The sequence below is a fragment of the Dromiciops gliroides genome, chromosome 3 (genome assembly GCF_019393635.1).
Source record: "Dromiciops gliroides isolate mDroGli1 chromosome 3, mDroGli1.pri, whole genome shotgun sequence".
Taxonomy (NCBI): domain Eukaryota; kingdom Metazoa; phylum Chordata; class Mammalia; order Microbiotheria; family Microbiotheriidae; genus Dromiciops; species Dromiciops gliroides.
The window spans coordinates 372325837-372349608 of record NC_057863.1 but is presented as its reverse complement, the minus strand read 5'-3'; the positions used below and the strand labels follow the sequence as shown (position 1 = coordinate 372349608).

The following is a 23772-nucleotide window of genomic DNA, read 5'->3' as shown; positions in this document are numbered from 1 at the left end:
GTGAGGAAATCTGATGGAAAGGAATACTCCGTATCAGAATTGAACATGCAGCTAATTGCACTTGCAGCGAAACATTTGTGCTGTCAAATAAAGGGGCAAGTGGCCAATCACACTGATAATTGGATACATACAAGCACAATTAGGCAATTGTGAAACAATTGATTGCACAATACACTTTTGGCAGACCCATCCAATTATTTTTGCAACAAGGGATGCTACGTATGCAAATACAATTCTTGCAAATGAAGACTCAGTATTATATCCTATGTGACTGAATCTAAAAACCATGGCCTTTGGAGCACAAGATTATTCAGTGGCAGCAAACTTGAAATCAGGTTCAGCACTAACTTTTAGTGACTAGATGTTGGAATCAATGAAGTAGTATGTTATGATGTATTATTGAAATAAGAGGCATTGGTTGGTAAGTTCTATTTCCATTTTGATCACTATTGAGATTATCGGTGTAATATTGTGCAGGCTTCTGGTGGCTTTACTTCTCTGAGTTGTATCTATTGCTCTCTTTAAATACAATCATAGTATGCTCACTTCAGCAGCACATATATTAAAATTGGCATGATACAAGGAAGATTAGCAAGGGCTCTGCACAAGGATGACACACAAATGCATGAAGCATAAATACAATCATAGGATGCTAGATTTAGAACCAAAATGGACCTTATATGTCATTGAGTTGAACCTCCTCATTTGACAGAGTAGGGAACTGAAGCATCAAGAGTGTAAGTGAAATTCCCACGGCCAAATAGCTAGTATTTGAGATGGATTTGAACCTAGCTTCTCCTGAAATTAAGTCTAGCAGCCTCTGAACATTACCATACTGCCTCTCTAATTGAAGAATTAAATTTTCTGTCAACTCATCTCTTTCCAGTAGCACAGAACTGGAAAGTATACTTATTTTGATGTCAAACTCATAATTCAATCCCCTTTTGTCTTGCAGGACTATCTCATCACTTATTATTTCTTATCTACCAGTAGGTAGATTTCTACAGCTTGTTTTTATTTTTGAGAAGCTGAAATAGGATGTATATACTTTTTTTTTTAAGTGAGGCAATTGGGGTTAAGTGACTTGCCCAGGGTTGTACAGCTAGTAAGTGTTAAATGTCGGAGGCCGGATTTGAACTCAGGTACTCCTGACTCCAGGGCCGGTGCTCTATCCAGGATGTATATACTTTAAAAAAGATAATTTAAAATAGAAGAGTAAATTATAAATAGTCAATAGATATTGTTAATCACAATTTCTGTGGAATTTCAGAGGAAGGAAAAATCACTTTCACTTTACATGATCAGAAAAGTCTTTATATATGAGATGACACTTGAGCTGATCTTGAAAGTTGGCAAAAATTTGAAGTACTAAAATTTTCTAGATTTCATGCTCATTAGAAGGAAATATACTATGTGTTTATAGATATTTCAAAGATCAGAAAAATGAGTCTTAGAAAACAATTAATTGGCCTTTCTCAAGACCAACAGCAAATTTCAGATTTAAATGGATTTTCCTAGAGATCCTTTAAAAAGCAGCAATTAGTCTAAAAAGAGGTATGTACGTCTCCAAAATGTGAGAGTGCCACTTATAGGGCTCTCCATCTTCATCTTGACACTATTTCACATAACTGACTGACTGTTGCTAATTGAAGGGTTGGGCATGATTAAAATTTTATGTCATTTCTCTTCCAAATGTCACCAACATGTTACAAATTTCATGGCACTGCCATATGCTTAACCAGTTTTTCAGTCAAGGTGATAGTGACTTTTATCCCTCTTTAAACCCTCCAGAATCTTTCTATTTTGCTCTAGTTACCACCCTCTTACTGTTCTGGCACTTGCCTATTCACCAAGTTTTAGTTTCTTGTAGCTATCAGCCATAATCATCACCTTGCATACCTTGAGTATATACATTATTTTACCTAGTTGCTCAAATTAAAGTCATAGTCTTCATTTTCCCCCAGGTTACCAATTTGAAATCCATGAAAATTATACCATTTATGTTATATTATTAAGATAAAATAGTTGCAAATCTTAAGAATGTGAATGTACTAGAAGCATTACTCTTACTCTTGAAATCACAAGGGAACAATTATAATATCTACCCCCCAGGCATGTTGGAAGGATCAAATAAGATATCTGAAAATCACATAACAGTGCCTAGCATATAGAAGGAATTTAATAAATGGTTATTATTATTATTATTATTAATCATAACAATGCCAGGAGACAGACCACCATCTTACACCTTATACTAAAATAAGGTCAAAATGGATACATGATTTAGACATAAGAGGTGATACCATAGGTAAATTAGGAGAGAAAGGAATATTCTACCTATCAGATCTTTGGAAAGGAAAACAGTTTTTGACCAAACAAGAGATAGAGTATATTATAAAATGCAAAGTGGATGATTTTGATTATATTAAATTAAAAAAATTTTGTACAAACAGAAGCAATGCATCCAAAATTAGAAGGGAGGCAGAAAGCTGGAAAACAATTTTTGAGGCCAGTACTTCTGATAAAGGCCTCATCTCTAAAATATATAGGGAACTAAAACAAATTTATAAGAACCCAAGTCATTCCCCAATTGAGAAATGGTCAAAGGATATGAACAGGCAGTTTTCTGATGAAGAAACCAAAGCTATCTATTCCCATATGAAAAAATGATCTAAATCTCTAATGATTAGAGAGATGCAAATAAAAACAACTCTGAGGTACCACCTGACACCTATCAGATTGGCTAAAATGACAGAAAAGGAAAATAATAAATGTTGGACAAGCTGTGGGAAAATTGGAACACTAATCCATTGTTGGTGGAGCTGTGAACTGATCCAACCATTCTGGAGAGCAATTTGGAATTATGCCCATAGGGCGATAAAGCTGTGCATACCCTTTGACCCAGCAATAACACTTTTGGGTCTTTTTCCCAAAGAGATCATGGAAGGGGGAAAGGGACCCACATGTACAAAAATATTTATAGCTGCTCTTTATGTGGTGGCAAGGAATTGGAAGTTGAGGGGGTGCCCATCAATTGGGGAATGGCTGGACAAGTTGTGGTATATGAATACAATGGAATACTATTGTGCTATAAGAAACGATGAGCAGAGGAGTTCAGAGAAACCTGGAGGGTCTTGCATGGGCTGATGATGAGTGAGATGAGCAGAACTAGAAGAACATTGTACACAGTAACATCAACATTGAGTGTTGATCTACTGTGATGGACTATATTCTTCTCACCAATGCAATGGCACAGAAGAGTTCCAGGGAACTCGTGATGGAAAAGGATCTCCAAATCCAGGAAAAAAAGAAACAAACTGCGGAGTATAGATGCTAAATGAACCATACTATTTCTTTTGTTTTTGATGCTGATTTTTTTTCTATTTTGAGGTTTTCCATCATTGCTCTGATTTTTTTCTCTTATAACATGACTAATGCAGAAATAGGATTAATGTTATTATGTATATATATATATATATATATATATATATATATATATATATATATATATATATATATATCCTATATCAGATTACCTGCTGTCTAGGGGAGGGGGGAGGAAGGGGAGGGAGGGAGAAAAATCTGAAATTGTAAAGCTTGTATAAACAAAGGTTGAAAACTATCTTTACATGTAACGGAAAAAAAATAAAATACTTTATTAATTAAAAAAAAAAAAACAATGCCAGGAGAAAGAAAGAAAGGTCCCCTTCTTGTGTGAATATCCTTTGGTGAATTTTTATGGGAAAACAAGGACAAAAATAAAAAAGAATATTGAGATATAGATATGTTGGAACCTGTACCACCAGAAAGAACATCCATATTCATGACCATATACCTATTTGAATATATTATGTACATAGAATTAAGGATTATATATATATATAAAGACAAATGTAGTATACATACATAAATATATATATATATAGATCTATCTCTCTATATGTGTGTGTATGTATGTGTATACACACACATACACATCTTCAAGGATTATTAAAAGTATGAATGAAGATGGGAGATGTGCTGGTCCAATGACAAGAGTGAAGGTTTATCATTATACAATCTTTCTGGTGGTATAGGTTGAATGACTTACCCAAGGTCACAGAATGTCAAAGTCATAATTTAGATTCAGATCATCTGCCTCAGTCCAAAATTCTTTCCATTATTTTTCCTTTGTCCAAAAATGCTTAGACAAAATTATTTTTGAGTAGTTACGGATCTTTTCCGAAAAGTTCTATAATGTTCTAAAGCTAGATGCAACCCAGCACAATTTTATTCACACCCATTAGCATCTGGATTAAATGGCTATGCCTATAGAATTCCTCATCAACTGGTAGCATATGTTGGTTATCCTCCAGCATGATAGTGAGCAGTTTTGTTGATGAATTCATCTCACCTCACATATTTATCATCAGAAAGCTATTTAACAATTTTATCTCTTGTTTTATCTTTCAAGGAAACAAACAATTTCGCTGCATAGATAACCATTTTGTTGTAAGAAAATCTTTAAGGCAGTGTTGTATTATTCCACATGAGTTTTCTTAATAATCAATAAACTATAAACAAAGTGTAATCTTGTGTCCTCTGTAATTTTTTGTTATGTTTGTGATGGTAAAGATGTAGTATCTTATGAAACATAATTTTTGAAAGTCTATTTATTCCATTTTACCACCCTCTGAGAATATCTTCTGTATATACTTAATTCTCTTGAAAATTCCATTTATATGGAAAAGTAGATATTTTGTTTGAAAGTTTCTAATAGTCTCTTAACTTTTTTTTTTTTTGCTTTAATAAGGTCCACATTTTTTTCAATTCTTCAAATACTTTGTAAATCAGTACTCTGGTGCCATAATGACTATGTTTCCCCAAAATTATTTTTCACTATGTACAATTTAGTCTATTCCATCTGCTTTTGTTCAACTTAATATCAACCTATTCTTTAAAAAGAATCAGGTAGGTGGTTATTAAATATCTCACTTGGAATCAGGGGAAACTCTGATTTCAAACCCTAAGTCAGATACTTAGTGACTGTATGGTCCTGAGCAAGTCATTAAATCTTTCTCAGTCTCAATTTCCTCAGGGTTGGACTTGACAGCTTCTAAGATTCTTTCTAGCTCCAAATCTATGTATGTATGTACATGGGACTGTGAAATTGAAGTCTCAGTACAGTGTATCTTTTATGGTGAAAAAAAAGTTTCATCTTATAATAATATTTGCAAATTTTTTCAAATTTTCTTCTGTATCTTGTCCTTACTTTTTCATTCTTAAGTTCCCTTGTGATAACTTTGTTGAGTTAAATTTCTCATTAAACTTCCTTGTACCTTATGCTTATACCAGATCTACAATTTTTCTCTTGACATAGAGGCCCTTGATAAAAAAAAAAAACAATTATGGACTTTCAAAACCACTGATAAGTAGGCCTTAAGTAGAACCAATTGGCTTCATATGCCTTGTAAGACATGATCATGGTGTCTAGATATTGGGATCTTTCTTATCACCTAAAATGTTCAGCAAATACTCTAAAGAAGCTTGAGTATACCACAAATAAGCGTAGCAGCAGATGTATCTACCTCTCTTGCAATTCTACATAAACTATGGTATACCTCTAATATGAACAATCCTTTTCACTAACCTACCAAAGGCCTAATATTCTTAGAGTCATTGCAATATATACCACAAGGTTTTTTTTTGTTTTTTTTTTTTTGTGTGTGGGGGGGGGGTTTGTTTTTTTTTAGTGAGGCAATTGGGGTTGTTACTTGCCCAGGGTCACACAGCTAGTAAGTGTTAAGTGTTTGAGGTCAGATTTGAACTGAGGTACTCCTGAATCCAGGGCCGGTGCTTTATCCACTGTGCCACCTAGCCGCCCCTATACCTCAAGTTTTGCTCACAGAATGATTAAAATATAAAGTTCACTAGATAACTAAAGTCCAACATGTGAATATTTTATTTGCTCAATCTTTATAATCCCTTTAGCCGATGGTCTTTTGATTCCTAGTAGAATAAATATACGAAGAAGTATTAGTTGTGGTAGTCCCTGATTCCAGTGCCTTTACTTATCACCAATTACTTACACCTGTCCACCTACTGTAACTTCTAAAATTTCAAGGTTTGGTTCTCTTTTTGAGTTTGCTAATAGTATAGATGACTATCTTATCCAAACAGATAATAATTATGTGTGAAAAGTAGTCATCTAGTCACAATGATCTCCCTCTGTATGGTGTCCATGATTGACTTCCTTTTCCCTTCCCTTTGTGCCTGTCCAATTCCAGCAAAACCAAAATACTAGGCAGTACCTAAGAATTTAACCTTTATAGACTGCAATGAGTCACATTTGGCTAATGCTCACTTCTTTTAACTTTATTTATTGCCTTGTCTTTTTTCCTAATCTGTTTTATCACTTATGAGTAACTGAGACTCTTGTCATGCTTCTCAGACATCCTTAGTTATTCCTATAACAATTCATCATCTAAGTTCTCCCTAAGGACTTGAACAAAGAAAGTATATTTCATAAGCTGAGTCACTGAGATTTAATTACCACTTTCTTCAGTATCATTTCTAACCTCTGTACAAAGCTAGATATTTTTTTTTTACTCTTCCCCTTGGGCTATCGTTAAGAACTTGAATTGAAGGTCCTCAATAGTTTCCATGCTCCCAAAGTGATTATCCAGTACCCTCAAGCATTCATGCACTGAAACTGATGGATTTTCCTTTTTTAACATACACAAGATATAAAACACGGGCCCTCTGAGAATCTCTAGCAATTGTCTTTGTTTTTCTGCGTCTGACAACTGCCAGCCTCGAAGCATATTAGAAGTATACACCAGTCAGATTTCATATTTCTTCTCTCCTAGTAGGGCAATAGAGTATCCTAAGAATAAGAGTAAGATCTTGTAGAGAAAAATACTCAGGGTAGAGTTGTAATATACTTTTGGGAGGTTGACCAAGGACCTATGACCATTTTCTCGTGACATGGTCATGTTCAGGGTTGGAGAGATACTCTCCCAGATTAATAGTTTTGCCATATCTGATAAAATTCTCTCTCCTTTCTCTAGGAAGAAGCTTTGTCTTTTAAGCATCTGACATCTGAGAATTTTATTAATCTAAGGTTTCTTTTAATAATCTTCATATATGCAATTGGGAAGCCCCTAATGCCTGAGAAAACTCACAAATGGTAGCATTTTCATGCTCCTCCTTCCTAAATACTTTATAATATATTCTTTTCCTGCCTAGGATCTTCAAAATAGGAGCTTTCTAACAGCCTAAATTCTTTCTGTTTTATTTCCTACATCTATAAGTCTATATGTTTCCTAATGTATCAAGCTACTAATGAAGTGAAAATCCATTTTGTTAACTCACACTCAAAACCTTATACACAACTATATACTGCATACTAGTTAAACAATCGAACTGTGATTTGGGGGAAATTGTGTTTAGGCATAGCTATTGCAAATATAGACGATGTATGCTTCTATAAATAATTTTTGCTAAATTCCTTAAATGTAACCATTGTGTCAAGAACCTAAAGGAACTGGGTACACTTCATGGATTTGCTCGCTCTCTTGCTTCAAACTCTTGCCTGGGAAATTTGAGAAAATGAATGAATCATATGCCAGCACCACATATAAAGATCAAGCCTTCAAATGAAAGTCCATAGTTTATACAATTACAAAATAAAATTTAATTTTAATTAGATTAAAAACAAAGCAGAGGGGCAGCTAGGTGGTGCAGTGGATAGAGCACCGGCCCTGGAGTCAGGAGTACCTGAGTTCAAATCCGGCCTCAGACACTTAACACTTACTAGCTGTGTGACCCTGGGCAAGTCACTTAACCCCAATTGCCTCACTAAAAAAAAAAAAAAAAAAAAAGCAGAGATTTTTGAAGAAAAAATAATTAATTCCATAGATTTATGTAAATCCCCCATGGTCATGTACAATCCTGAATATGAAAACTCACCTTGCACTATCATCCTCAAGAGCAAATCTGATTTATGATCTGCTAGAGGATAAAGAAAAGGTAGGTTTTTTCCACTCTATAATTTCTAGATCTAACCATCCATCAATAAATAAACATTTATTAATTTCTTCCTAATATTCAAAACACCTTGTTAAAAGCTAGGGATACAAAGAAAGTAAAACACATTCACACACACACACACACACACACACACACACACACAAATAATTACTTTTATCAAAGACCTTACAGGAAAGGGAGACGTACTTAGGTCCCATCCTAGGGACATGATTCCAAAGTGTCATTTTCTCTCCCTTAACTTAATTCACTCAATATTTATTAATCTAGAAAAAAATTCCAAAAGAAAACATAAGTATACCTCATGTAAAGGGTTATCCAAATATGTTTCAAGGTCCTTGAATACTGAAAAGCACGACTTATCATTATGATTACTGAGTATGAGAAGGCTTTTTTTTAAAAAACTGAGAAGAAAATATATAAGATGCTGAGGACTAACATGTCCATGAACAAACATGGAAACAAATATCCAACCAGACTACCAGATTTTTCCTAGTATAGAACTTAACTTGTATTGTTGCTGGGACAACTCAGTGTGATTCTGGTGACATTCCACCCCCAAATCTTCAGTATGCCCCATGATCCAAAGTGCGTCTACATAATTTAAATTCATTCAAAAGGTAAATATGCTTTTTTTGTTTATGAACAGTAAACCCTTTATCATCATGTCTGCATTATCAAAACATCTAGCTGATTTTGTTTTCCAAGCAATATGCTGTCTGTAAAACTTTGATGTTCTTCATCATTTTCTAATAAACATTCTGCATTCAGAAATATATCTACAAAATAATTGCCCTATCTCTTAAACCCAGGAACTCTTGACTTTGAAGTTACCTGGAAGTCAAATCACAAAACTGATGCTCCTCAGGAAAATTTCCCTTTTCTACTAGAAACCAAGGTTCTAGGATCATGTTGCCTAGTGAATTCAAAATACTCCTTTCTCTACACTGAAGGTCAAGATTCTGGAGGAGCATCCTTGAGCTCATGTGAAATTGAAGCACCTATCTCTCATTCTAATGCATTTCGGCTGTACATTGCCATTGTCATTCCTAGTGGAGGTTCCCAGTCAGGACTGATTCAGACCATTTAAATGCTTCAGGTTTGCAATTAGAATGATATGAGACAATATCAGGACATATAGCATTTAGCAAAAGAAGATTTTTCTCAACATCAAGAAAAGAATTTCCAGTAAAGTGATGGTTCAGTTGCACTCAACAATCCTGTACCCCATACAAAGGTGTGCTCAGTCACAAGAATGTGTTGACTCAAACTTCAATGAGAAGTCAATTAATTCTTATCCAATGGGAGCAATATCTTAAATCTCTCACTCCTATACCCTTTCCAAGTAAGGCTAGATTTTCTTTAAAACTGTTAGGACTATCTTTTTTCCTTGATATTTAATTGGCTCAGGGGACTGTGGAACATTTATATAGTTTTCTGGTCCTCTGGGAACAGAAAACTCAGCACTGGGCAGAATGAATAAGATTGAGAATCTGTGGTAAAATGAATCAGTGTTCTATCATGAATGAATATCCCTTCACGGCACTGAACATCTTTCCTTTATGGCAAAGTGAACCCCGTTTTTATGACTGATGGATAGAATATGAAAGTATCATTTTATTCCAGATTTATAAATAAACAATCAAGGAATGGGCCTGGATCAGGATGAGTCTATCATACTTAAGGAGCACTGATACTTGGATTTTATGTATTAGAACAGGAAATTATAGCAGAAGTTGCAGCCATAGTCCTCTGGGCCAAGTATATCTCAAGAATAGTTTTGTTTCATTTTTTGTCAAAAACTAGCTAACATGGCATATTAGTATTGGATATTTCTCAATACCACCTCCCTATGCCCATTTGTAGAACCATGGAAGAAGACACTAAATGTAAAGCTAAAGTTTGAGTCCTAAAAAATCTTAGTGCATTATATAGTATGATCATAAGCAGCCCAACACCCTTACCTTTTCAGTGTCATTATGCCTTATGCCCCTTCCTCAAAGTATTCTTCAGTGTAGTGATACTAGCTTCTTCTTACTTTTATAGACTACTTTTATTGTCTGATTCTTCTATTGATAAATAACAATAAAAAATCTCCATTTTCTTCATTTTGATCAAGGAATAAAAAATAGCCAATAGAGTAGTTATAGCACAATGGACAGAGTGCTGGCCTGGAGGCAGGAGTCAGGAGTTCAAATCCAGCCTCAGGTTCCTATTAGTTGTGTTACTCTGGGCAAGTCATTTAACTCTAGTTTCCTTAACTGTAAAATGAGCTAGGGAAGGAAATGTCAACCAACTCCAGTACCTTTGCCAAACAAATAAACAAATGGAGTCAGAAAGAGTCAGTAGTGATTAATAGACATACACAAAATTTTTAAAAATATATTTTTTTCATGTTCCTTAAGGGATTGTTCAAATTGATAAGGCTCTAACAATGATCAGGGACTCTCCTGTCCAACCCTTAAAATATTTTTTCAATATTAAATTAAAAATAAAAAGAATTGGAGGACTTAGATTCTTCTAAGCAAGGTGTTAACAGAAAGCACTCTTTTCTGTTATTATACAGCTATGTATAAGGATGATTATAATGTCATCAATGAAATGGTCAGTTCTAGTGGCACTGACAATGACAATGTAGCCAGAAGGAAGAATTCATTTTGGGGGAAAGAAAAGCTGTTCATTGGGATTAAGGACAGATTAATGGTTACATCAATCAAGTTCACCAGATAGATAATTGTTCAGCACTTCATTTTACTTGTAAAGCTACTACTCAGGGGCAGCTAGATGGTGCAGTGGATAGAGCACTGGCCCTGAAGTCAGGAGTACCTGAGTTCAAATCCAGCCTCAGACATTTAACACTTACCAGCTGTGTGACCCTGGGCACAACCCCAACTACCTCACTAAAAAAAAAAAAAAAAAAAAAAAAAAAAAAAGCTACTACTCCATTTATGACCATGTCCGCCTTATTCAGGTTGTGGTTTCCCAACTCTCTTTAAGCCTATTTTGGTTTTTTGGGTTTTTTTTTTATCCAAAAGTCCTTCATAATTATTTTATTCCTTTATCATGGTATATAGATAAAACCAGTTTATAACAAAACCAACATTTAATTTTTAAAATATTTTTGAAAACAGAAAACATGGGGAATACTACAATTAGTGTTACATAGGCTTAAGAATGCATTATGATGACCTTGAAGAAAAAAGCAGCTATTAACACTTACATCTTCTTTCTCATTTCTATAAAATCTTAGTGAGTTTAGACTAAGAATATATTCAAGTTATCTTTTATTTTTTTTTTAATTTTTTTTTTTTTTTTAGTGAGGCAATTGGGGTCAAGTGACTTGCCTAAGGTCACACAGCTAGTAAGTGTTAAGTGTCTGAGGCCGGATTTGAACTCAGGTACTCCTGACTCCAGGGCCGGTGCTCTATCCACTGAGCCACCTAGCTGCCCCAAGTTATCTTTTATTAAATTATGAGAAGGTAACTGGCAAGTTGTCACAAAGAATTTTACAACAAATCATAAAACCCCAGAATCTCTAAGTAGGACAAGACTTCATCGGTGATCTGAGTCACCTTATTCTTGTTTCACTCTATAGTTACTCATATTGGCATACTTTCAGGTCCTCAAAATCAGTGTTCTATCTTTTATCTCCTTGACTCTGCACTGACTGTTCTGCCCCATCCCCCCCAACATATAAAATGCTCTCTCTTTTTATATTTTTTTGCATTATGAAATATCAAGCTTTCTTCAAGATTCACCTTTTAGAGGAGGTCTTTCCTAGTGCCCTCCAGCTTCTCGCACGTCTTTCTCTAAAGCTATCTTCCTTTTACTTTCTATGCCTTGTAGACATCTTTAACTCAACGTGTCAAAAGTCAAACTCATTATTTCCCCCCCAGAAACCTCCCCACTTCTAAACTTCCCTATTACTTTCTAGGACACCACCATCATTTCAGTCATCCTGGCTCCCAACATAAGTATCATCAATTTCTCACTCTCTAGCCCACCATATCCAATTCCAATTTTACCTATGTAACATCTCCCATGTGTGATCCTTTATGGCTTCTGATATTAACACCGCTCTTATGAAGAACCTCATTCCCTCATGTCTAAACTATTATAGAAGTATGCTGGTTGGTCTTCTTGCCCCAAGTTTCTCCTCAATCCTTCTTTCAGCTATCAAATTAAGTTTCTTAAACTGCAGGTCTTGCTACATCACCCTGCTAGTCAATAAACTCTAGGGGCTCCCTATTATATGCAGGATGAAATAGAAAACCCTCTGTTTAATGTACAAAGTCCTTTAAAGTCAGCCCTATACCCTTATCTTTTCAGTCAATCTCCTTATGCCATACACCCCATCTTCCAAGTATTCTTCAATATAGTGATACTAGCTTTTCTAATTCTTCTAAAAAGATGTTCCATGTCTGGGCATGGGGCCTTTACACAGGCTGATCCTGTGTGAATGGGAGCACTGAATGTTCTCCCTCCTTATCTCTAACTCATGTTTTCCTTGGCTTTCTTCAAATGCCAGTTATAATTCCACCATCTACAGAAAGCCTTTCCTTATCCCTCTTAATTCTGGTGCCTTTGCTTTGTGGATTACTTCATATTACTTGCACATTTGTGTATGTGTGTGTAATATATAGTATGTGTATGTGCATGTGCATATATACATATATGGGCACATGTCTATATGTACACATATCACTCGATACACATATATGTTTGTATGCCTCATGTGTGTACATATCTATGTATATATTAATATACATATCCATATATACACAATGCATGTTTATCTATTTACAGATATATGTATATATGTATGTATATGTGTGTTTACTTGTTGTTTCCCTTATTATATTGTGAGCTCCTCAAGGGAAGGGACTGTATTTTTATATTCCCTACATAATTCTTAGCACAGAGTAGGTGCTTAATAAATTCTATTGACTGATTAGGAACTTAGGGTTGAATAAATAGATCTGAGAGCCATCTTCATGGAGATGAATCTAAGAAGTGAGAGCTGATGATATCACTTAGCAAAATATTATAGTAGCAGAAGAGAAAAGGACTCAGGGCAGAGCACTCTAGAAAACTCACCGTTAGTGAGCATGACCTAAAAGAAAATTCAGCAAAGAGACTGAGGAGTGGTCACATAGGAAGAGATCCAGTATAGACCAGTGTTGGTGAAACCCAGAGAAATGTGAACATAAAAGAGAAGAGGATGAAGCACAGTGTCAAATGCTTCAGGGAAATAAAAAATAATGACACTAAGGATAAGGTCAATAGATTTGGCAATTAAGTGATCATTAGTAGACTTTTTCTATGTTCTATTTACCAACAAATTATTGAAGTCTCTATTGTGGTTTACCCTGGAAATTCCAAAAACTGTGAATTAGTCACCTATTTTTCTTTCTTTTTCCAGACATATGAACACCTAGCACTTTCCCCTGATACAGATTGGCAAATGTTAGTCTTAGTTATGTGAGGACACTGAGGTTAAGTGGCATGCCTATGGTCACAGAACAGTATTTCAGAGGCAGTGCTTGAACCCAACTATGCCTGACATTAAGACCAATCATCTCTTTACTACAGTATGCTGCCTCTCAGTCCATTATCCAAAGCAAACTTAGTAAAGTTATTCATATCTGGAGGTGGAGGGGGTGGGTTAATTAGCTGTCTTGATCCTGTGCAACACAGAAAGAAGGTATTACAAAAGCAGAAATGAGTGACAGTGACTATAAGACACGCCATATGGATTCTAAAGAGAAGATACTTTAGGGGGGAAATGGAGATTGGCATAGGTTGCTTATGTAAAAAGCTGCTGCTAGAATTTTTCAGTTTTCACTGTAACAAAATCATCCTGTCTAGACAGCACTTGTCAGTCACAAAAAATATCTACTTACCTCTAACAACTCACTCACTCTCTCTCTCTCACTCTCACTCTCTCTTTCTCCTTCTCTCCCTCAATCTCTCTTTATGTCTATCTCTGTTTTTGTCTCTGCCTATCTCTGTCTCTCTATGTTTCTTTCTCTGCCTCTCTTCTCTATCCAGACACATGCATATATATATATATATATATATATATATATATATATACACACACACACACACACACAAAAACACACACACACACAAAAACACACACACACACAAACACACTTTTCATATCTATGGAATAATAAAGACATATTCTTTCCACCAATGGTATATTATTAGCCCCTGAAGTCTACCAGGGATCTGGGGCATTAATTTTGGTCAGAACAGACATATAATAGCTAGTATTTATTTATATAGTGTGCTAAATTTTGCAAATCACTTTACACATGTCATTTTGTTTCGTTGTTATAACAAACTTATGAGATCATTGCTAATATTATCTCCATTTTCTTGGAAAATAAGTAAATGAAGTTGAAATTTCAGTGACTTGCTCAGGGTCGCATACCTCATAAGTATGCATATATGACATAAGAATCAAAATTAGGTCTTCTTGACTCTAAGTCTGTAACTCTTTTGATTGGGTCACCCAGGTAATATACATTTTTATTATTTTATGTATATTTCTTGCCTTACATTAAATGAGGCTCATAAATATTATCTTATAGCCTTAGAATAAACAGAAGATCAAACCTACCTTGGAAACATTGGAAAAATAAATAGCACCTTTAGTTTTCTTTGCAGAAATTTCTTTAAGTATTCTCTGAACATCAGAGGAAGATGGAGTTGTGTATATAGTATGATTTGAGGAAAATCGAAAAGTGTCTTTATTCCAAAATTCATCCCTCTATTCATAACAGACCTATGCTAATTCCTCTTTTGGTTAAAGTATTAAAGGCCCTTGCAAAAATGCAGATGTATTTTTTGAGAGTAGTGACCTAAAACTATTTTCGGCCATCATTATTTTAGGTAAATAAGTGTATCTAACAGGCTATCAGAAAGATCCTAAGGAAACAAGAACTATACATTTTGTTGGAATTAAGTGACAGAATGTGTTGGCACATGGGATCTGTCTATGAAGGACATTTTTTCTTGAGGAAGTCCTAATCCATCAGCCAGATGAGAGTAGTATGAAAATATCTGATGCCCAATAATGTAGGAAAAGAATCACAAGGGATAAAGTAGATGAATGGAGAAGCAAGCATAAGAAATGTTAAACAGAACAGTGTGGTTGGAGCATGGAGTATTTGAAGGGGAGTAACATGGAATAAGTCTGGAAAGTTAAGATGGACCTTAAAATGCAAATTAGGGAGATGCATATTTTATCCTATAATCAATAGGGAACCACTTCAACTTGTTGAGTCAAGGCATGGCTAGAGCCAACCTGTATTTTAAGACTATTGCTATGGGGGCAGCTAGATGGCGCAGTGGATAGAGCACCAGTCCTGGAGGCAGGAGTACCTGAGTTCAAATCCGACCTCAGACACTTAACACTCACTAGCTGTGTGACCCTGGGCAAGTCGCTTGGCCCCAATTGCCTCACTAAAAAAAACAAAAAAAAAAAAGACTATTGCTATGGTAACTATAACGAGGATGGATCAGAAAGGAAAGACATCTGAGACAGAGTTACCAATTAGGAGGTGATTCTAATAGTTCTGGAGAGAAGTGATAAAAGCCCGAAATAGGCAAGTGACTGTATAAGTACAAAGAAAGGGATGGATGTGAGATATGGTCTTGGAGATAGAAATGATAGAAATTGGTAATAGATGAGACATTAAGATTAAGAGGAAGTAAGGAGGAAAGGGGAACAAGTCATGAATCTGGGTGACAAAAGGGGTCATGAAATCCTCAATAGAAATAGGAACATTTGCAAGGGCTTAGGGATGAAGGCAGAAAAAAATAGTGCCTTGCAGTCTCTCAGATGGCAGTAGCTATTGAAAGCATAGAGTGTCAGAGGCAGAGAAGCAGAATCTAATTCTTATTGAATTAGAATCAGATTTAGATAAAAATAGATAAAGATGAATGTAGATGAATGTATTTTTGAAATTTTTTTTGAAATTAAGAAGAGCATATAATTTTGAGAACCAAAAAGTTTCATAACTTTCATGGAATATATGTTAGCATATTGTATTCTTATATATGACTTAAATTCTCTGGAGTTTCAAGTGTGTGTTATTGATTTGATGTTTTATACTTCACCATCTCAACCAGTTACTAAATTAGATTAAGATCAGTTTTGTAAAAGTGTTATAGCATAAACACCTAAGAATCTCTGTGGATGATCAAGCCTTCTGCAAAGATCCACCTTCAGAGTTGCCATCAACTGACACCTACTTCAGAATGGAGCTATGACAAATTGTTTCTAAGGACCACAAAGCTTATCAATAATAATCTACTTTTTAAAAAAAATGAGAGCAGAAAAACAGAAGCATAAGCTTTCTTCTTCACATCTCATCTTTTCCTGATTTTTATTAAGTCTCTGAACATGTTTATTTCCTTCTCTCTTTATATAACTATTCATGATCTCTAGTTGCATAGGTCATTCTCAGTATAGATGATTTTATGCATGGTTAACCTGGAATTTGATTTTATCAAACCAATTAAATAATTAGCAAGCAATAAAGTGAGTAAATCAGAGTTGATAATATAACTAAATACAGTCCACTGTAGAAAATAGTTTCTGAAAGCCTGCCAGTTATTATTTTTATATGTTTTTTATTGATGAGAACCTAAATGCATTAATAAAATCTGTACTGTTGGGGTAAGTGCCCACATTCTCACAAAAAATTTACAGAAATTATAGAGTAGAAATAAGTCCAGGGGCAGCTAGATGGCGCAGTCATTAAAGCACTGGCCCTGGATTCAGGAGTACCTGAGTTCAAATCCGGCCTCAGACACTTGACACTTACTAGCTGTGTGATCCTGGGCAAGTCACTTAACCCCCATTGCCTGCAAAAACAAACAAAAACAAAAGAAATTAGTGTAGAACATGGCATGAAATTGGACCAATACCCATTGAATGACACCATTAATATATACAAATTGGACATGTGCTACATATGTACAATGAGGTAGAGTCAAAAGTGAAAAGGAAATATACAAAAAGATATATCAAATTATATAATGGTTAGCTAAATGATCCCAATTTTGTTACTTCCTCCAAAACCCATCTGTTGAACACCAACATCCTCCTGGTAATACCATATGATATAATGGTAATAATCTTCCTTCCAACCAGAAAGCTTATAAATCCAGTGGAGTGTTATCTCTGAATTTTAGTGATCCATTCCTCAGTTCCACAGACTGTTCTCTCTTCACTATCAAATAACAAGTATCTGAATGCACCTGGTATCAGCAAAAGCTGAGGTCTGAAGCCTGCAAATTTCTTAGCTTGTGTGCTAAATTTCTGATAAGGAATTATTTCATTAAGTGATAGATCAAATTTTAATGTACCTTCTCAAGGGCAGAAAACGTATTTTATCCTACCTTTTAGCAGGCAGGAGAGAATATTCCTAAATCTGGATCAGTACAACAAGAAATTCCCTTAGGTGGAAATATTATTTGAATTCTATTGGGCTGGAACCAATTACCATTTTTATATAATTTTAATTTTAAATAGCTCAGATATAAATACATGGGACCACTTAAAATGATTAATTATTTACACTAATAGGAACCTAGCTATAGTAGAAAGGGCATCAAATTGTCAGTCATTGTCCTATGTTTGAGTCCAAGGAATATTGGAAATTTGGAGGGAGTGAATATTCTATGTTTTGCTGTTAAACAACAAATGGAGTGAATAGGGAATTTCCCATAATAAGTGAAGAGCTGTAAGAAATGAACTAGCTTCCTGCAATTTAATCAAGTGTCTAGGCCCAAATGAACTACATTTGAGGATAATGAAAAAAACTGGCAAATTTATTTTCTGAATCACTGATAATGACCTACAAAGGATCATTTGGAATGTTAGAGATACTACTGACCTGAAACAGGGAAATTGTTCTTATTTAAAAAAAAAAAAAAGAAGAGTTGAATCTGCAAAGCACAGAATTTTGAGTTTGATTTCTACAACATATTATTTTAAAATTTTAATTAATATATTTTCTTTTTAATCTCTTATGTTTCTCTATATATCCCTCTCTCATTTGCCTCCTAAAAGTTTTTGCCTATAATAGAGAATTTATTTAAAAGAGGGAAAAATCATAGCTCCTTCTATTTATTATTTTGCCCCAATTTGGTCATTATAATTTGAAAACATTCAGTTTTAATTGTCTTGTTGCTGTTCTCTGTATTTACATTGGTTTAGTCATTAAGCATATGACTTTTATCTTCAGGTTTATTTTACTTTTTATTAGCACATGTATCTTCCCATGCTTCTTTGTATTCATAGTTCATGTTTCTACTAGAATGGTGAAATTCCATTATACTTAAGTGTTAAACTGGTTTAACCATTGCCCAATCAATGGATATTTACTTTGTTTCCAATTCTTTCTTTAGAAAAGGAAAAATAATCCTCTGATAAGTATTTTATATGGGCTTTTTAAAAAAGAATCTATTGTTGGAAGGATTGTGAGCAATTAAAAGAGAAGTAGTGATCATTCAGTCTTTGCATAGCTTCATCAAGAACAAATCTGTGTCAAAAGAAAAATATTTCATTTTTTGATAGTAGTGCTGAATGGTAGATAAAGGAATTATAAACAGAGATCAACCAGATTTCAGAAAAGGACCCCCAGAGGCTCTCATCATCACTACATAGAAATTGGACAATTACAATCTAGGGGAAATTCAGAAGTGGGTCTAAAATGTAGTCATTAAGAGGTTCTGTTATCTTAGAAGAACTTCATGACTAGGGCATCCCATAGAACTATCATTTGTCCTCTGTTATTCAAAATTTATGCTAATTTGGATGAAGGTAAAGAAAGGGGGAGATTGCAGATTACATGAAGTTAGATGTATAACTAATATTCTGGATAATAGAATCAGGATGAAAAAAAACAACCATTTAGAACTCTGCAATGAATTAAATTCAATGAAATTTAAAATGATTAAATGTAAAGTTCTACACAAAGGTTAAAAAGTTAACAATATAATTACAGCACGAGAGAACTATGGCTAAAGGAACAATTGTGTAAAGAAAAACATGTGACTTTAGAGGACTTAAAATTTGATATGAGTATAAAAAAAAAGACAGACCAAAACAAAAACAAAATTAATGATAGGAGGCTGCATTAAGAAGAGAATCTTGTCAAGGACTAGGAAGATGAGGATTCAGCTATATATGCTTGGACAACAGCTAAAATAATAGGTTGTATTCCAAGTGCCATCTATTAGGATGGATATTAACATTTGTATCTTGGCCACAGAGAGCAGAACTATGAGCAATAGACAATAAGAGGATGTTGTACAGAATCACATTAAGCTCATTCTAAGGAAATTGTTTTAACAATTAAACTAAAAGTAGAATTCGATGTGCCTGGAATTAGTAGGTCCTTTCTCATTATGGATATCAGGTAGAAGTGTAATAATGTCCTTGGTAATATAGAAGATAATCCTTTTCAGATATGGGTTGGACAAGGCAATTTTTCTTTTTCCTTTCCAACTTTGAGTTTCTTTGGATATGTGTCTTACTAGCAAGTCATTTAAATGATTCTGCCTCAATTTCCTTATACTTGGAAAGGGAATACTTCTACTGGAAATATCTTCTTCACAGTGTTGTGAGGAAAACCCTTTATAAAGCACTGTATGAATGTGTGCTATTATTATTACTGTTGTTCAGTCACTTCAGTTTTGTCTGACTGTATGTGACCCCATTTGGGGTTTTCTCGGCAAAGATAATAGAGTGGTTTGCCATTTAGTTTTCTAGCTCATTTTACAGATGAGGAACTGAGGCAAACAGGATTTAGTAATTTATCCAGGGTCACACAGTATGTGTCAAAGGCCAGATTTGAACTCAGAAAGATGAGTCTTTCAGAATTCAAGCCTGGAACTCTATGCACTGTACCACCCTTTATCATTGGTGCCCCCTAATCACGTCACATGATGTTAGGTAAAATATTCTTTCCTAATAATTATTTGTGACTGAAAAACCCCAGCCAGTCTCCCCTTACCCAGTCACACATAGCTAGTTCATATTCTTCCCTAATCCTGAGTCTTCCAAAATTTTATGACATTATTAAATGTTGGATTCTAGGTCATCAGGTGTTTTAAAGATTAGATTGTATTTGCTCTATGGGTGATACAACTGAAAGCATGAGAATAACTTGTTCAAATGTCTTTAAAAAACTAAATTAATCTAACAACAGAGACATTCCCTTGTTCCTTTGTATTTAAAATATAGGCACAAACTCCACCAAAACAAGGAAAAATAACAGGCACTAAAAGTTTTCTCTTGATTAGGGTCATTACCTTTCAGTGTTTACCAAAATAGAGTTCAAATAGGTTAATTTTACTTAAACCCATATATCTAAGGGCCTTTCATAGTTTTTAAAGATAGTATCTATTGCATCTTTTCATACAAATGCTTACCCAGCTTTACTGAGCTAAATCATCTCAGTTTTCTATTAAGCATTCCCTTTCTTAGCATAACTCATTACACACACTATGCTTACTATAATTTATAGATGCCTATACCTCTAGGAAGAGAATGACCTCTGTCAATACTGTATAAATAAAGCAGAAGCTTGCTAGGATTTTCAAATTAGAGCAATGAGATTCTTTCAGGGGTTATGTAGAAAGAGCAACAGATTATGGATTTGTTTATTGAAGCTAAAATAGTTTGAATAACATCATTGCTTCTAACATATTGTCCATAATAACAAAGTCACTGCCCAGAGTAAAGATTGGGGAGAAAAAAAAATGCACATTTAAGTATTATGAAGAAATATCTGAAGTGGTTTATGCTGGAGGAAAGTCAATAAAAGGTCAAAGCATAACAGTCTACTAAATCTCAATTACTCTTTGAGGTCCCATTAAAACTATTATGTAGTTTCATTGTGCTGGGGGGAAAAACTATTGATGGAACTATTCTTGACTGTGGTGCTAGTCTTTACCTAGTATAGTAGAGTTTCAAGAAGATTAAAACAATTGTGTATTATCAGTCATTTCTAAGCACTTTATTTCAAAGGACTACCTTCCCTGAGTTATCATGAAGTAAAAAAATAATACAAGAAATACCTTCAAGCAATGACAGATTCATGCCATGAATACCAAGATATGTATATTCAACTATAAGATATTTGAAAATGATTTAAGTTAAAATTACAATGGATATTTAAACTATAAGCTATTAGTGCAGTTCTTTCCTTACAGCACCAGAGAACTTATAAGCACCAGTATAAGAAGCTGAATACTCTACCTTCAGAAAATCTCATGTCCAGATTTGCATTAAAGTTAGACTTGCATTTCTAGAATATTCTATATGACACTGTTGTGGGGAACTTCAACGGAGAAACCCAAATGACACTCAGGAATAATGAAGAGTGGTTTTATTGATGGGCCATCCCAAAGCAGAGTAGCCTCTGGTTCTTTGGGCCCCAAACAATTGTCCAAGCTGCAGTTATATATCCCTTAGGTGTGAAATACATGCAGGGTTTCACAGGTACATTGTGGTGAGCTGCTTGCGTACAGGAAAGCATATTTCATAGGCATACATGTCAGGAAGTATGTACTAAGCCACAGACTTCAGGGGGAAAGCAGCATGCTGTATTTTCTGTTTTGGGGCCTTGGTGTTATATCCTGCACTTTTGCATATTAACACTAATGTGATGTTAATGGAAAGAAGTAAATGAGAGGGAAGGTTAGTAAAGAACTGGGGTGGGAGTGGAGAGGGTACAGTTGATAGAGTGCCAGGCCTGTAGTCAGAAAAACATGGGTTTAAATCTGACTTCAGACATTTACTAGATGAGGGACCCCAGGGAAAATGACAACCCCATTTGCCTCAGTTTGCTCTTCTTTAAAATGAACTAGAGAAGAAAATAACACTATCTTTACCAAAGAAAACCAAAAACGGGTCATGAAATGTTGAATGCTACTGAAAATGACTAAAAAAAAATGAAACATTTCTATTTAAATACATTTTAATCTCCTTTGACTTGCTTGTTCTTAAAACAAAATAAAACACTGGGCCAGATAAAATATGAGGTAATTTTTTAAAAAGGTTCTTTTTGGTTACTTTTACCTAAAGTCAACAATCTAAATTAGAAGAGAAAACCTGAAATGCCTCCATTTTTTGTCAATATAGAAAGAATTATATGGAAATCTATTTGCATATAGATATTACAAGAATTTAATTTAGATTTAATTCAAATCTTTAGAGTCAAGTACCTAATATTTCTAGCTACCCTCAGAAAGCTACCTTTTGTTTATTTTGCAATTCATAGAGAACAGAGTTTATGACCCTCTTTGTTGTGGTGTTCCAACATCAGATAACTTAAATTGGTAGTGGAAAATGATAAATTCAGCTAATAAATGGGTTGTTTGACTATGGGTCCAAACAATTACCCCAACTGATTGTTTCATCAATTTTGCAAAATTAACTGTTGACTTTTAAAATGTTTTTAGACAAAGAATTTGGGACCAAATATGCTTACTTGAACTTCCTTTTCCCTGATACAATTTAACCTTAAATTCCTTCCTGTCCTTTTTCAGCAGAAACAGAAAGTAGCTTCTTTCTACCATCACTTGATGGTTTTATGGTCTGTAGATTGAATCGTTCCGTCATTTGTCATCTCCTACTCTTTGTGGGGTTTTCTTGGGAGAGATGCTAGTATGGTTTTCCATGTCCTTCTCCAGCTCATTTTGAAGATGAGGAACTAAGGCAAAAAAAGGTTAAATGACTTGCTCAGAGTCATATAGCTGGCAAGTTTCAAAGATAGATTTGAACTTATGAAAATGAGTCTTCCAGACCTCAGGTCTGGCATACTATCCACTGAGTTACCTAGCTGACCCGAGATTGGGCAGATATGTCTCAGATATCAGCATTATCATCAAAGACCATTTAATCACTTAGGTCCCTTGATGTTTTGTGGAAACTGTGCCATGAGAGGTAAATACAAACTGTCCACACAATATCAAATCATTAGATAAAATATAAAAAAATAACAAATCTGAATGTTGATCTACACATTGCCAACCATTTAAATTTATGGCAAGTCCCAAAGTACAAGTACATGAAATGCCAAAGGAATTCTTCATTTCAGTAGGTGCTTGAGGGTGAGAGAAGAGGGATTATTCAAGTTGGCTGTGTGCTACCACATAAACCAAATGACCAGCTAACTAAAATTGTGAGGGAGGAAAAACAATTATTGCTTTGACTATCAAATTTTTTCTCTAGCCAGTAACCTTGGTTTCCTATAAACATAGCCAAACATAAATTCAATTCCTTTTCAAAGTATTTAGGATACACCATCTTGAGCTTAAGGGGTTATTTAAAATTTTGGATAGTAATCAATGGTTTAAGCCATAAAACAAAGTACTTTCTTCTGTTGTAGTAGAATATAGAGTGGGCATATCCACTTGCACAAGTAGTGAAGAGCTGAAATACCACAATATATTGGTTTTATTAGTTAAGACTTTGCCTTCCTGAAAATATGCCTATTATGTAATTCACTTCAGTTCAATTAAAATCATTTAAATTCAACAAAAAATGTATTGATTAATTTACATAGGCATATTTTCCCTCTTGTAATGGTACGGCAATCATCTTGGTTCTCAAAAGATCTGTCAATAAAACCTTGCTCTCCAGAAAGTCCTGCAAAAAGAGAAAGGTTTCAAATATGATATACACACATATGTCACAATATGATATTGGTG

General features: G+C 34.6%; 1 non-coding gene across 1 annotated transcript; it reads left to right on the top strand.

The window, feature by feature from the left end:
- Positions 1–538: 538 nt before the first annotated feature.
- LOC122752282 lies at positions 539–645 on the top strand. The gene has a single exon (XR_006356055.1). It is a non-coding gene; the product is annotated as a U6 spliceosomal RNA (small nuclear RNA).
- Positions 646–23772: the final 23127 nt, after the last annotated feature.